This window comes from Tamandua tetradactyla, chromosome 9 (genome assembly GCF_023851605.1).
Source record: "Tamandua tetradactyla isolate mTamTet1 chromosome 9, mTamTet1.pri, whole genome shotgun sequence".
In the NCBI taxonomy this organism is placed as follows: domain Eukaryota; kingdom Metazoa; phylum Chordata; class Mammalia; order Pilosa; family Myrmecophagidae; genus Tamandua; species Tamandua tetradactyla.
Genome location: NC_135335.1, coordinates 108,546,130 through 108,560,067, shown reverse-complemented (window position 1 = coordinate 108,560,067; position 13,938 = coordinate 108,546,130). Strand labels below are relative to the sequence as shown.

Genomic DNA, 13,938 nt, shown 5'->3' with positions numbered 1-13,938 from the left:
AACACGTAAAGCCCTCTCAAAACTCACTAAGAAACTGACCTTTTCAAATAAAAAATGGACAAAAAAATTGGAGCCACTTCACCAAAGAAGAAATGAAACAATGCAAATGCAAAAAAGGAGATACCATTACACACCTACTAGAATGGCTAAAATTAGGAAAATAAAATGAAAATACCAACTGTTGGCAAGGATGTGGAGCAACTAGAAAGCTCATAAAATTGCTAGCGACAGTGCAAAATGGTACAGCCACTCTGGAAAATAATTTGGCATGTTCTCATAAAGTTAAATCTTTACCACATGATCTAGCAATTCCACTTCTAGGTATCTGTCACAGAAAAATGAAAGCTTAAGTACACACAAAACCACATACAATAATGCTTACGGCTGCCTTATTCATGAAGGCCAAAATCTGAAAACAACCTGAATTCCTTCAACTAGTGAATAGATTAACTGTGGCTACCCATACAACGGAACACCACTCAGCAACAACAAGATATATCCACAATATCTCAAGTGCATTATGCTAAGTGAAAGAAGTTGGACTCAAAATGCCACATATACAGATTCACTTTATGATTCAATTATATGACATTCTGAAAAAGCCAAAACCAAAGGGAAAGAGAAGAGATGAGCAAATGCCAGGGGATAGGTTGAGGGTGGATGGTAGAATTGACTACAAAGGGACAGTATGAGGGAATTTTGGGATGCTATGGGACAGCCTCTCGAAATCCAGAAATAATAATCACCACTCCAGACTTAATGTGTCCACTATAAAAGCTTACAAACACATTATCTTTTAAAAATCAAATTATAATATTCAATATAGAATACTTAAGAACTAAGAAATTTATGATTTTTCTTGCAAAATGTTTTTATCTTATTTTTCTGCTAATCTTAGATAAATACGCTATCAGCAAAACTAAAATCAAGAGGTTGCTCTGAAAGACTGCTATAACTAGGAATTTCAATACCAGATTGTTAGTGTATTAACAAGGTTCCCATGTAAAAGGGCAACCAAGCAAATTAATAGACAAATGATATTATTTAAATGTCTTTGTACACCTTCAACGTATCCATATTTATGACTCAGAATCTTATATTTCAATCTATTCTTATGTTAGCAACTATAACTTATTTTGAAGATCAACTTGAAAGCACCATCAAATCAATAAAAGCTGAGAGCCAACTTCAAATGTAAAAATTACATATCTTAAGATATATACATATATATATCAAGATATACAGGTTTCTCAAATCCATTGTTTTCATACTGTATCTCTTCTGTTTAAAGACTTAAGAGCAATAATAGGTTTTAAAAATAAACATAATAGGCAAATTTATACTAAGCACTAGGTTCTTTTGAAGTAACTTAAGGATGAAATAAAGAAAATATTGACAACATATATAATACTGAAAGATTAATTAATGTGTATGTGAAGGACTTGATAATGAACTCAGGAGATATAAAGCAGTGTGTTTCCCATTCACATGGGAAAAACTAAGTCTATGAGAAAGTGACATCATTCTGACAAGAGAGTATCATTCTACTTAAAAAAAAAATTATTTGAGGAAATGAACACCAAGGACAACCTCAAAATGAAAATAATTGTTATTACTATTAATCACCATTTATTGCATACCTATTATATGCTATAGGTACTATATTTACTGCTTTAAGTTTTCCCATTAACTAGTTACAAAAATCCTTAGAGGTTAGAGTTAATATTTCCATTTTAAAGATGAGAAATTGAAAACTCAGAGAGGTTAAGATCCTTAAAGCAAGAGCCTAAACATTCTTGGCAACTTTAAACAACGATTTCTATGTCTTTAGGAAAAGAGAAAACCACAAAACTCATCTTAAATTTTCATGCTTACGCTTCCCTAATTAGGAAATTTCCATTTTGTAGAAAAAATTTTAAAAGCCAAGCTTTTATTAATTTGCCTGTAATATTCTTTTATTGCTCACCTCCCTAAAGAGAGGTTTCATCCTGAAAGGATGTTCTCAATGTTAGATTTCAGTTTGGAGTATAATAGATACGGTCTTATACAAAAACAGTCACCACTACAAAAGCTCTAATTAACCTTAACAACCAAGTTAACCAAATTGACTAAGTCATTCTCCAAATTTTATTAATTCAGAGTTCCACTTTGGCCATTTATTTCCCTCCCCTCAAACATAGTTCAGACATTTGTAGCTTTATAAAGAAGCTCTTTGATAATTAAATTAAACACTTCACTCTGTTGTCTTTCTGGAATATTAACCCTTTTAAGGACACAGCCAAAAAACAGAACAGAGAACTCAGCATTTCTAGCACCTAGCAGAGGACTTCATGCCTAATGGGTACTACTCCATCTTTCTCAAAGGATGCTTAATGACTTGCTATGAATAACAATGAGAACATATTCAATATTTTTAATTGCTTTACTCGTTTCAAAGCATACAAAGGCAATTAATCACTGATGTGTGCAAGATCTAGTTTGTGAATTATCCATGGCACATTTCAGCTCTAGTCTAGCTTTTTTTTACCACCTAGCAGGCTTTTACTTTCCACTCTCCACCTGATCTACACTCCGTGAGCTTAGCAAAAAGATGCACCATAACATGAGCCAAAGGAAACCACAACTAGGAAGGTAAATTTCCTAGGAAGACAGAAAAATTCTTCACACAAGGTAAATGGTACCAAAATACTTAGTGGTCTTAACACCTGTCTACAACCTAAGCCTAGCCAAAACTCAGAGAAGATCAAGGAGAGTGGGTCTCACTGAGGCAGAACACAAATCACCATGAAAGCCTCTTCTTCACATCTGCCTTCTACCAACAGCAGAGTGCCCGTGGACTTGAACCCAGAATCCCAGGCAAATGTGGGTAATGAGAACTAATTCTATACTCCCTAAAGACCAGTCTTCTCAATCAAGCATTTAGATGTACAAATCATCACCTGCATTTTGCCCTACTTCACATACCCATTACTTTATATTTCTAAGGGGAAGAAATTTTTCATCAAGTTGTGATATGGAAAGAGCAAGCCAGGAGACCTTGGGCAAGCCCACTTTGTCTCTCTATGATAGCAGTTCCTTCACTTGAACAACAGGGATAATGGTTTCTACCTACCTCATTGGGCAGTTTTGGAAACTGTCGAGTTCAAACAGCTTTAAAAGTTGCATTCCTACAAACCCCTGTAAAGACTTTGATAGTGGAAAAACTGAGACGAGAATTAAAACAGGATTGCAGGGCTCAAATAGCAAGTGATTCTCTTAAAATCCTTATAAATATTTTTACATTTAATAAAATAAAACAATTAAGACAGCACATTATATAAACAAAATATCAGTGACACTAAACACTTCTTAAGCTAGTAATTACGAGTAATTGTACAATTACTTTCCTCTTGCTCTGATCCGAGTTTTAGTTAGAAACATGTCAGTCTCCTCTTTCACCTCATTTCAAAGATAGGCTTTTAATATGTCTAGTTTTCCACAGGCATTGCTTTCTCTAACCTCTCAGGCCCTTCCGTGGCTTCACCGTGGGCCCACAAGCATAGAGCTGCTCAGATGTTTCAGATGCTTTGGGTAATTTCATCCTTACTACTTGGTAACATAATGACAAGACATTTCTTAAACTCACTCACAACCAAACAGGGTCATGCAATATTTTCTGTCCATTATAATTCTGTGCCAAAAGATGGGCAAAGGAATGCAGTATTAAAGCCTGTGCTTACTCTTCTTTCAGCTTCCCTCTCTCCTGCTCCCCAACCTAGTATCACTGTTAAAACACTTCTAGTCTACCGGGGACATCAAGGGACGCTCAGGCAGGGACCATGGCAGACAGCAGCTTGGAGCAGGCCGATGGGTGCATTGTTAAGATAGAGGTGGACTATAATGCCACTGCGGATCAGTGCCTGCCTGAGTGTGAAAAGCTGGCCAAGGAAGGAAGACACTGAAACCCCTATCTCTTCGGAGAAACAGGTCCTTCCTGCTTTTGACATGGTGTCTAAATCCTGTATCTTAGTTGCAGTAGTGAAGTTGTGCCATGAGGCTAAAGAATGAAATTTACTTAATGAAAACATTATGCTTTTGTTAAAAAGGTAGAGTCAGTTAAATCAAGCTGTTGCAGAAATGGTTCAACAGTGCTGTACTTAAGATGAAGAAATCACAGACTTCCCAGTATCAATTAATTGATACTCTATGAATGGTTACAGAAGGAAAGATTTATGTTGAAATTGGGCATGCTCGACTGAAAACATTAGCAACTATAAAAGAACAAAATGGTGATGTGAAAGAGGCAGTCTTTATTTTACAAGAGTTACAGGTGGAAACCTACAGGTCAATGGAAAAGAAAGAGCAAGTGGAGTTTATTTTGGAGTAAATGATGCTCCGCCTAGTTGTGAAGGATTACATTCATACACAAATCATCAGGAAGAAAATACAGACAAATTAAAGGCCAAATGTTATAATTTAATGATTCAGCTGGATCAACATGGGAGATCCTATTTGTCTACTTGTAAGCACTACAGAGCAGTATTTGATTCTCCCTGCATACAGGCAGAAAGTAGAAAGCAGAAACAGGGTCTGAAAAGTGTTGTTCTCTACGTTATCTTGGCTCCTTTTGACAATGAACATCAGATTTGGCTCGCCAGATAAGCAGTGACAAGAAGTTAGAAGAAATTCCTAAAGACAAGGATCTTTTAAAGTTTTTTACCATGATGGGAGTTGATATATTGATACACACTTGTTGAGGATTATGGAATGGAATTATTAAGAGAAGGTTCTCCTTAGAGTCCTGCAAATGATGTTTGTGGTTATACAAAGGAAAGTGAAAAAAGGTGGAAAAACTTGAAGAACAGAGTTCTTGAACACAAATTAGAATAATGGCCAAGTATTATACAAGGATAACAATGAAGTGGATGGCACAACTTCTTGGTCTATTTGTTAATGAATAGGCTTTTCTCTCCAATCTAGTAGTTAACAAGACCATCTTTGCTGAAGTAGACAGGCTGGCAGGAATTATAAACTTCCAGAGACCCAATAATCTAAAGAATTTATTAAATGATTGGTCTCAGAAACTGAACTAATTGATGTCTCTAGTTAACAAAACTACACACCCTTATAGCCAAAGAGGAGATGATACATCATCTATAATAAGAGCCCCAGTGTTCCTGATGCTTTTAGAAGAGTTAAAATTGGAAGTAGATTTAAAAAAACCCACAATTCTAGTCTACCATCTACTCTGCCTTTTTTAGTTTCAATGCCCAAGTACCATAGTCTCCAGAAGGAGGAATTCAAGACTATAGTACCCTTATGATGAGAGGTATATAAGTAATAGTACCCTTATGATGGGAGGTGGGGGGAAAAAGAAGTCAAACCAGGTGATATTTGGCATTTGCACTATCTGAAGATGGGGAAGAATTCATGTAAAAAACATATAGTGTCATAACAGAGATGTCCAATACTTCCTATAATATAGATCCAATTTGACAAATATCCAATTTAGTCCAATTCAATGGATAAGGTGAACTGGAATAATGGGACTTAATTTTTACATATCATTATATTCTATATCACTGGGGAAATTTAGAATTTCTAGAATAACTATTAAAGGAAGCACAGAGTATTATCAGACTCATTACCACTGTCTGGCTATCTAATACCATGCAAAAAACTATCCTAAAATTTAGTGGCTTAATACAACAATATATTGCTAGACTTCATAATTCTTTAGGTCAGAAATTCTCTCTCTCCTTGCCACTTCTTCAATGCCCCAACACAAGCAAGGAACAGGAATTCTTATAGCATGGCAGCCTCAGGACAGCCAGACTTTCTAACACGGAACCCTCGGGCTCTAAGATGGGAGCCTTTCAGGAGACAGGAGCCCAGAAACCACACAGTATCTCTTTCACCATATTTTGTTGGTCAAGCATTTATAAAAATTGAAAAGATTCAAATGGAGGGAGCATAAACTACACGTCTCAACAAAAAGAGTAGCAAAGAATCCATGACCATCTATAATCTGTACAACTAATAGGAAAGATTATAAATCTTCTAGATTATAAAGTAGAAAACTAAAGTATGTGTCAATGGATATGAGAATGCTGTTAGTTAAAATAATCAAATCCAAATAAACTACTCAACATAGGAGAAGAGCTGTAAGTCAAGGAAAAGAAAGCCATTATGAAACTTAACCGTATAAAAGTATCACAACACATATTAAGGGATGGTTTATATACTAATTTTTAATCCCTTCAATAAAAATCCTAAAAATATCAGGTTATACTTGCTTTTTTCTAATTTGAGTCTACATTTAAAATTTTTAAAATTTTTAAAAATGTAAAATTTTTAAATGTTTGTCTTTAGGTTACAAAGATTGCTCCTCTAAATTCTCTTAACATACTTCTAAAAGTGAGTGGCATCCATACTTATCCATCTGAAAATAACTGCTGCCATTTATTGAATATTTACCTCACACTAACTCTATACTATTTTACATATATATATATATCACATTTTATCCTCACAAAAAATAATCCCACTTTAGAGATAAGGAAATTGAGGTTCAGAGAGAGGTAGAAATACGTTGTTGTTAAAGAACAGAGGTAGGATTGTTCACAGCCCATGAACCCCTTCCCCCAACCAATATTCTTCAAAGATTGGTGCTTAGCCTTCTATCTAGCTCCGTGGTCAGAAAGTACTCCCGTGAATTAGGATTCATATAGGCTGCTACACATATATGAATTCCAAGATTAACCTGATTTTAGTTTTTCACAGAATCATCGTTCCTTCCTTCTGTTTCAGCAATATAAAACAAATAGCATATTCTGTCTAAAATTATGAGGTAGTCTTAAATTTACAGCTAATACATCCTAACTTTATTTAACCACGTTAAGGTTCTTAGAACATACCCTCTCACGTAAGAAAGTACATCCAACAAAAACCTACATGGATCTATCAAAACGGAGTCTTAATTAAACAAAAGAAAACTTTGCATTTTTCAGGACTGACAGGCATAAGCAAATAAGTAATTTCACTGTAGATTAAAACAGTAGGTAAAAATCAAAAGCTCTACTATGATTCACGATTGATTATTCAAAAATATAGAAATTTGTTTTCTCTGAAAATATGATGATGCACTACTGGGTCTGTTAGAGTTAAGTCCACATCAGCATTTCTGAGATAATGCACTTGTATGTGACTGAGCATGCTTACTACCCGCTGGCGGATAACGCTTGGTAGAGCATTAAGGTTTGTGACCGAATAAATCAGCTGGACGTTCTCTACCTACCCCACAGTCAATAAAATGTATTTAATTTCACTTTAGCTGTTTTCAAAGTTCCATCTCCTCCACTTTTTTTAAACATGCAAATCAATTTAGTAATATAAATAAAGCTACAAATTTTCTTAAAAGGCTCTCTTGGAATTTTTTATAAATTTTGCTTTTATATTTTACAGGAAGATAACTATTTGTATAATGTTACTGAAGAGTGGAAGAGACAGAGGCTGGGGTAGGGGCAGTAGGGATTAGGGGACACTCAACGGAGGTTTGGGAGCGAGACAACCCATATTACCTTCTCTCAACGTGAGAATGAAAAAGGCCATTTGGTTCCCTTTTCCTTTGTTTCAAATGTAGAGATAAGAATGCTGCTATATGAAAAGTTTAATTTCTACTTTCTAATATCACGTTCATTCTTAAGAAACAGTAGCAGGCAAAGTAAAACAATCACTTTTGGTATTTCCCAGGGTTCCACAATTATAAAACAATTCATAATATTTATCATATTTATTTTTGTTCTCAGTAACTATTATAAGAGGCTAGAATTTCATGCATGATCCAATTAACTAATTATACTTATTTAGAGGCCATGAAATGCCTAATTGCAGTCACAAATAGGAGATCACTGGCATAATTAGTTGTGCTAGCAAAACTGTAGTCACAAAATTTCTTGGGTCAGACCATGCTAAAACTACAATCCTAATTACAGTACTGTTCTCAGTACAATGCAGACTTAATACGTCAGCCAACCCTCGTTTGGAAAATAAGTTTAATTGGTAAAAACCTTCTCCTTACTTTAAATCCGGTATGCCGGCTTTTAATTCACTAAAACATTTCTGGTAAAATTTCAAAATAAAACCTTAAGGATACTGTAAGGAGAGTTTTTAAGCTTGCTTAGGTCAAGCAGGGCTAAACCATCAGCAAATCAGAACTTGACTGGTTATTTAACCAGGTTCTAAGAAAACTCTGAAGTGAAAAACCATCCTTTGTAACAGGAAAAGAAAGCAAACCAAGGATATTTCAAAACAGGAAACTGGTATTCTGGAAAATGTTCCTTTCGGATAATCCTGTGGCCCTCATCTGATATGTAGTCTTCCCTTCCCCATTTGACTTTTTTTGTTGTTGTAGCTTCAACATGCAAGATTCATCAAAAACAGCCTGACCTCATTAGAAGCCTGGTTCTACAGGAAATCATCAGAGTCAGCTCCTCCAGCTCTCACTACCCTTCTCCTTTTCAGCTGGATAAAGAATGGAGGGATGAAAGGAAAGACAGAAAAAATCAGAAAGAACAGAAAAAGGCACAATGCCAGAGGACTTTTTATTTTGAGACACATAAAGGGCACTCAATAGGTGGTGAGGGAAGGAATGTGAACTGTGGTAACCTACAAGAACATTTTCCATGGGATCTGCACTGGCCACTTAACTAAGCTGTCTTCATAAACAGTTACTGACTCCAAGGAAATGACGCAAGGCTACAGGCACCCATTTCTGATAAAACTCTTTAGAGCTTCACTTCACCTCTGTCCTACAAGTTTCCCTTTGGGGATAGACAAAAGGCTTTTGGAATGATCAGGGAAAAGAACAAGAGAACTAGTATGTGTTGTGCATGATCTAAGTTACCTTACTTTAATCTTCAAAATGCCATATTATACCCATTTTACAGATAAAGAAACTGGAGGTCTACTGAAGACAAATGACTTGTCCCAGGCTACACAGTAAATAATGAGGATCAGAATCCATACTTAAAGAATGTCTGGTTCCAGTGAACTTGTTCTTTTATGTTTCTGATGAAGGCTTTGAAAACTGAAACAGTCCTACTGAGCTTTAAAAAAATCCATCTGCCACTTTGAAAAAACGGGCTAGGTTAAGTGTGGTAAAATAATCACTTTGTAAAATATATTACCAATCTACATGTAGGAGTGTCAATTTACTGAAATAGTAATAGAACTATCGCCAAAATTTCCTGACACATATCCTACATAATCTTATTTCTACAGTTGTCTTAAGTTGCTATGTAATACTTGGGCTGATTTTTATTTTTCACTTATTTATTCTGTTTCCTGAGCAAACTGGAAACTCCCCAAAGCTTCGTTTCTATCACAGGGCACTGTAAACAAAAGGTTCTTGTTAATTTATCTGCTTTTCTGGGAAGGCACTCTACTGTCCATCATCCATATTTTCAGATAAGTGCTTCCCTGAGTTACTGGTACAATGACCTTCGTTTTACTTGCCATGGAGAACCAATTTAGGACAAAGATAATCAGGGTCCCTAATAAAAAAAATAATAGAATTTCCCAATGGTTATTATTATAGAATACTGATGATCTGGTAAACACCTTAGCACTATATTATCTGTGTAAAAATCCCAAGGTAAAGTGCTTTCAGTATTCTGTCAAATTGGAACTGCAATTCTCTTTATAAAAGGAATTTCTTAATGCACTGACTTTTCTACAGAGTTCTGAAAGAACCTTTGGTGGGTGCTGGGATTCTTGGAGAACAGAATGTTTCATTTTACTCTAATTCATTCTATTACTGAATTAAACTTTGATGTATTGTTTCTTGACAAGTACGTCACGCTGATTGTATTGTGTATGATAGTATAATCACTCCCCATGCATTTTCCACTGGCTAGCTGATTAATGTAATAGATTACCTGCAGCACTGATGGCAAGGGGGAAACCACTGTCCTTCTGTACTCTACACTGCTTATATGTCAGTGTGCATGTATATGTGTGTGTCCGTGTGCACACAGATGCCTGTGAACCTACACATGGGCAGAAAAGTCTAAATCAGACATAAAGACAACATGAAAAGAGAGATAACTGAGGACCCAGTGAAGATTAAATCCTTTTCATCACGGTTTTCAGTACTTTAAAAAATACTTGCTTCTAAATTCTTCCAGATAGGTTTCCATTATTCACTCACTTTTTAATTTATTTTTTTATTTACTGAGCACCAACTATGTGCCAGGACAGCTTTTTTCACCTTTACAGGGAAACTAACTTAAAACAACATGTGTTATAATTCGTGTGAGGGAAAGGAAAATAGAGGTGAGATTATGATCACTAATACAGGTTAAAAAAGAATGCCTGAAAAATTGGTTTAAATGTCCCATTAAAGACAGCAACTAACAACATGACTATTAAATACAGTGAGTGATTCAACAGTTTCAAAACAAACAGGAAAAAATCTCAAAAATTATTTGGTCTACAGCTCCTGGTTCATAGGACCTGAAGGCTTAGCAAAGAGTATCTTCTTTTGTATGTTCAATCTGTTCTGGTCAACGGGTTGCTGTATATATTAATATCATCCTTTAAGTACGTGACGGGGGACAGATTTTTGTGTTCTTGGCAACATTTTGAAAGCACTCCTCCTAAATTGGATCTTCTCTCAGTTCTACGTTAATATTTGACCAAGTGCCCTAGTTAGGCTCCTCCCGCCCAACCCTCTTAACCCTTGAAAGATCACAAAGAAAGACTGTGGCTTCCAACCCATGCCACTTCACAGGACCTACTGCTTAGATCTCTTTCTGATTTCTACTGGATGACTACTTCTCACTCTCTCCTCCAAGCTTGCAGAAACAAATTCGGAAATTTATCAATGTGTCCCAGGATGAAGATGACTGGGAAGCATAACCTATGGTCAAAAAGACTCAGTTGGTCACAGTTCAAAATCACAGAGATGTAGATTTATTTTAAAGGTTATCTTTGCAACAGAAAGTATAGAGAGGAGAGTGAGTTAGCCACATTTCAGGCAATTACCATCACTACTCCTGGCTATTCTGCCTCCAGATCAAAGCTTCAGAAAAGAGCCCTAAAATCAGTCACCAACTCGTCCAAGCAAAGCTAATTTCAGAAATCACTCGTCTTTTATTACAGAGTCCTACTGTTATTTCAATTTGGATTTTTAAATAAAACACTAAAACAATGTTATATAATTTCCAGACAAGCTACAGCAGCCTCACAAAAAGTCACTTGCTGCAAATCATTTACCAGACTGCCTTTCCCTAAAATATATGCTATTTAAATAAGTTAAAATGTCTATCTTTGCTACATCTCTAAGAAGAACAGCTACCTAAAAGGCTATTGAAGATAATGATTATCAAGCAAGGACTTTAAATCTCAGAGTCTTTTGTTCTACAGAAAGGAAGGTCTAGTGTGCCCCGTGGTGAAAGTCACACTGCTCACCCATGAGGAAGTACCTGCCTCCTCTCATTTGCACCCCACCCCTCACTCCACAGGACTCTGTAGGGCAGTGTTTTAATGCCCCCCCCTCCGCAAAGATACCTGTTTCTAATTTCTTTGGGTTCCCCTCCCCCCAATCTAGTTAAGCTTAAATTAACCAAGATACCTTCTGTAAAGTACCTTGCTAAATGCCAACATATCTATGGCATATCCTAAATGATGCTTCAGCCCTCCCTTCCTTGGCTTCTACTTCATGCATTCTAGCTCCTGGTGTACCTGATGTCCATGAAGCCCCTGGGAATGACTTAAAATGAGGCTTTTCAAACTCATTAATTTTTGTATGCTGCCACTGCAGGAGCAAGAAATAGTAAAACTCCCCCCACCCCCACCCCAGTCTTTCTTTCTTCATTTTTACTCCCCTTCCCCTGCTACCCTCCATGTGGACAGTATTTTCTAGATCCACAATCTGGCGAGCCGGCTCCCTCAACCAGATTCCCCACTGGGGTCAGTTTCTTGAGGGCAATTACAGTGTTAACTCTCAGGAAGTAGGAAAAGTAGGGAGAGAACTTTTCTAAAAATTAATATAAGGAAGGAAAGGACACATTATACCAATGCTCTAACATTCCTATTAATAACTAACATGAGACAGTGTCTAGTACCAATGGACTCACGTAATAAATGGAAAGCTAGCATAAAAGAAGGTACCTGGAGCTCATTCCTGAAACAAATAATGCTACCAGCACACTATATATATAATGTAGAACACGGAAGTGTACTAAATGAATCCTAAGGCATCTTAACTCCTAATAAAATCACCATGGTCTATATTTAGAATAGGGTCTTACAAAAACACACAATAGGGTGTTACAAATTTTTCAACTGCATACCTAACAAATTTAAAACAATGAACTTCATTAAGAATCTACAATTGGTTTGATAGTAGAAGCCAATGACCTGCAAAGATCTCTTTTAATCCTGAGAAACTACTATTTCTATTAAAATGTGTTTTTAAAACATTTCCCTATTTATCCTCTTCCTCATACTTGGTATTTAATGGATAATTAAACCCTATCAGCTGCAGTCATGAGAAGGGTGTTTGATAATATTACACAGAAGTATTTGTCATAGGTTTGCTCAGTATAAAGAAATATGCATTCCCTGTTTTTGTTAACTTCTGACTCAAACTAGAAATTACTTTGCCAACTTGAAGAAGCAGAGAATAAATTCCTCTTTCTATCCCCACAGCAGGGCAGAACGCAGAGGCCACCGGCCCAAGAACACAGAGCTCTCAGTTTCAAGAGACACAAGGCTGTGGCACCACAAAGAGAAAGAAATCAGGCCTAATAAGGGGACCCAGCAGCAGACAGGTATTCAGAGAGCAGTGCTGGAGGAAAGAGAAGCTCCTGAGCACTACAATTGACAACGACTCTGTATTTAGAGAGAGCTCTGACTAATGAGAGGAAAAACAGAGACCGGGAATCAGGGCTTCATAGGAGCCTTTAACTCCATTCCAGAGCAAGACAGTACACATACAGAATGGGTCTGCAGAGACTACGTACTACATAAGATAAGTAAGAGTTGGCAAATGTGTTATCATAAGGGCCTGGTGCTGGCCAGAGCAGAGGTAGGGAGCGAGGAGCCTTCACTAGGCCAGGCAGCAGGGGACTGACTGCTTTTACTGGACTAATTGTTCTCCAACTGAGCTTCATTTTGCTCCTGCCCTGCTCTGAGTAGAGACCACCTGATAGAGGTGCATAATGCAGTCTTTTACAATATGCTTAAAATAAGCTGTGGGGGTGGGGGGCACGGGCCATGGTGGTTCAGCAGGCAGAGTTCTCACCTGCCATGCTGGAGATGGGGTTCAATTCCTGGTGCCTGCCCATGCAAAAATAAATAAATAATCTAGGGGCATCGTCTAACTCAGTGGCTGTCTTTGAAGACATGGACAATTTTTCGGTTGAAATTCCTGTTCTATTTCTGTTACCTCAGGCAACTTATCTATCCTCTTTAAGTCTCAGTTTTCCCAGCTATAAAATTAGGGCAACTGTACCTATCTCGTAGGGATGTTCTAAGGATTAAATAAAACAATGGCATGCATTAAGTGCATAGCATAGCACCTGATAAATAAGTGTTGTCAACTGTATTAACATTAGCAGCTGGACCAAACTGGGAAATAAAACAAAGTGAAAAGATGATGTCTATCTACCCTCTCTGCTCCTTCTTCCCTTTGAAATAACAATGAAGAACAAAGTTGAAATGAAAATCTTGACATTTTTGATACTGAATGTGAAGCCTATACACCCTCCCACAATGAGATCATCCCTGTCTTTGTTCACGCAATTCCTTCTTTCTGGAATATTCTCACTACTTCTTCCCTACCAACTCACCTCCAAGAACATCTTGTCAATCCATACATTAAATTATTCTTACAAATCTTTGTACTAATTAATAAATAAATAATTCTATGTTCCAAAGTTCATTCATAACTGT

At 36.6% G+C, this 13,938-nt stretch overlaps 1 protein-coding gene and 1 pseudogene across 2 annotated transcripts in view; one reads left to right on the top strand and one right to left on the bottom strand.

Moving 5' to 3' along the window:
* Nucleotides 1-13,938, bottom strand: part of ZSWIM6 (zinc finger SWIM-type containing 6) — a 241,078-nt gene that overhangs the window by 34,642 nt on the left and 192,498 nt on the right. The gene's annotated exons all lie outside the window — the stretch shown is intronic.
* LOC143647359 (26S proteasome non-ATPase regulatory subunit 12 pseudogene) lies at nucleotides 3,819-5,139 on the top strand (annotated as a pseudogene).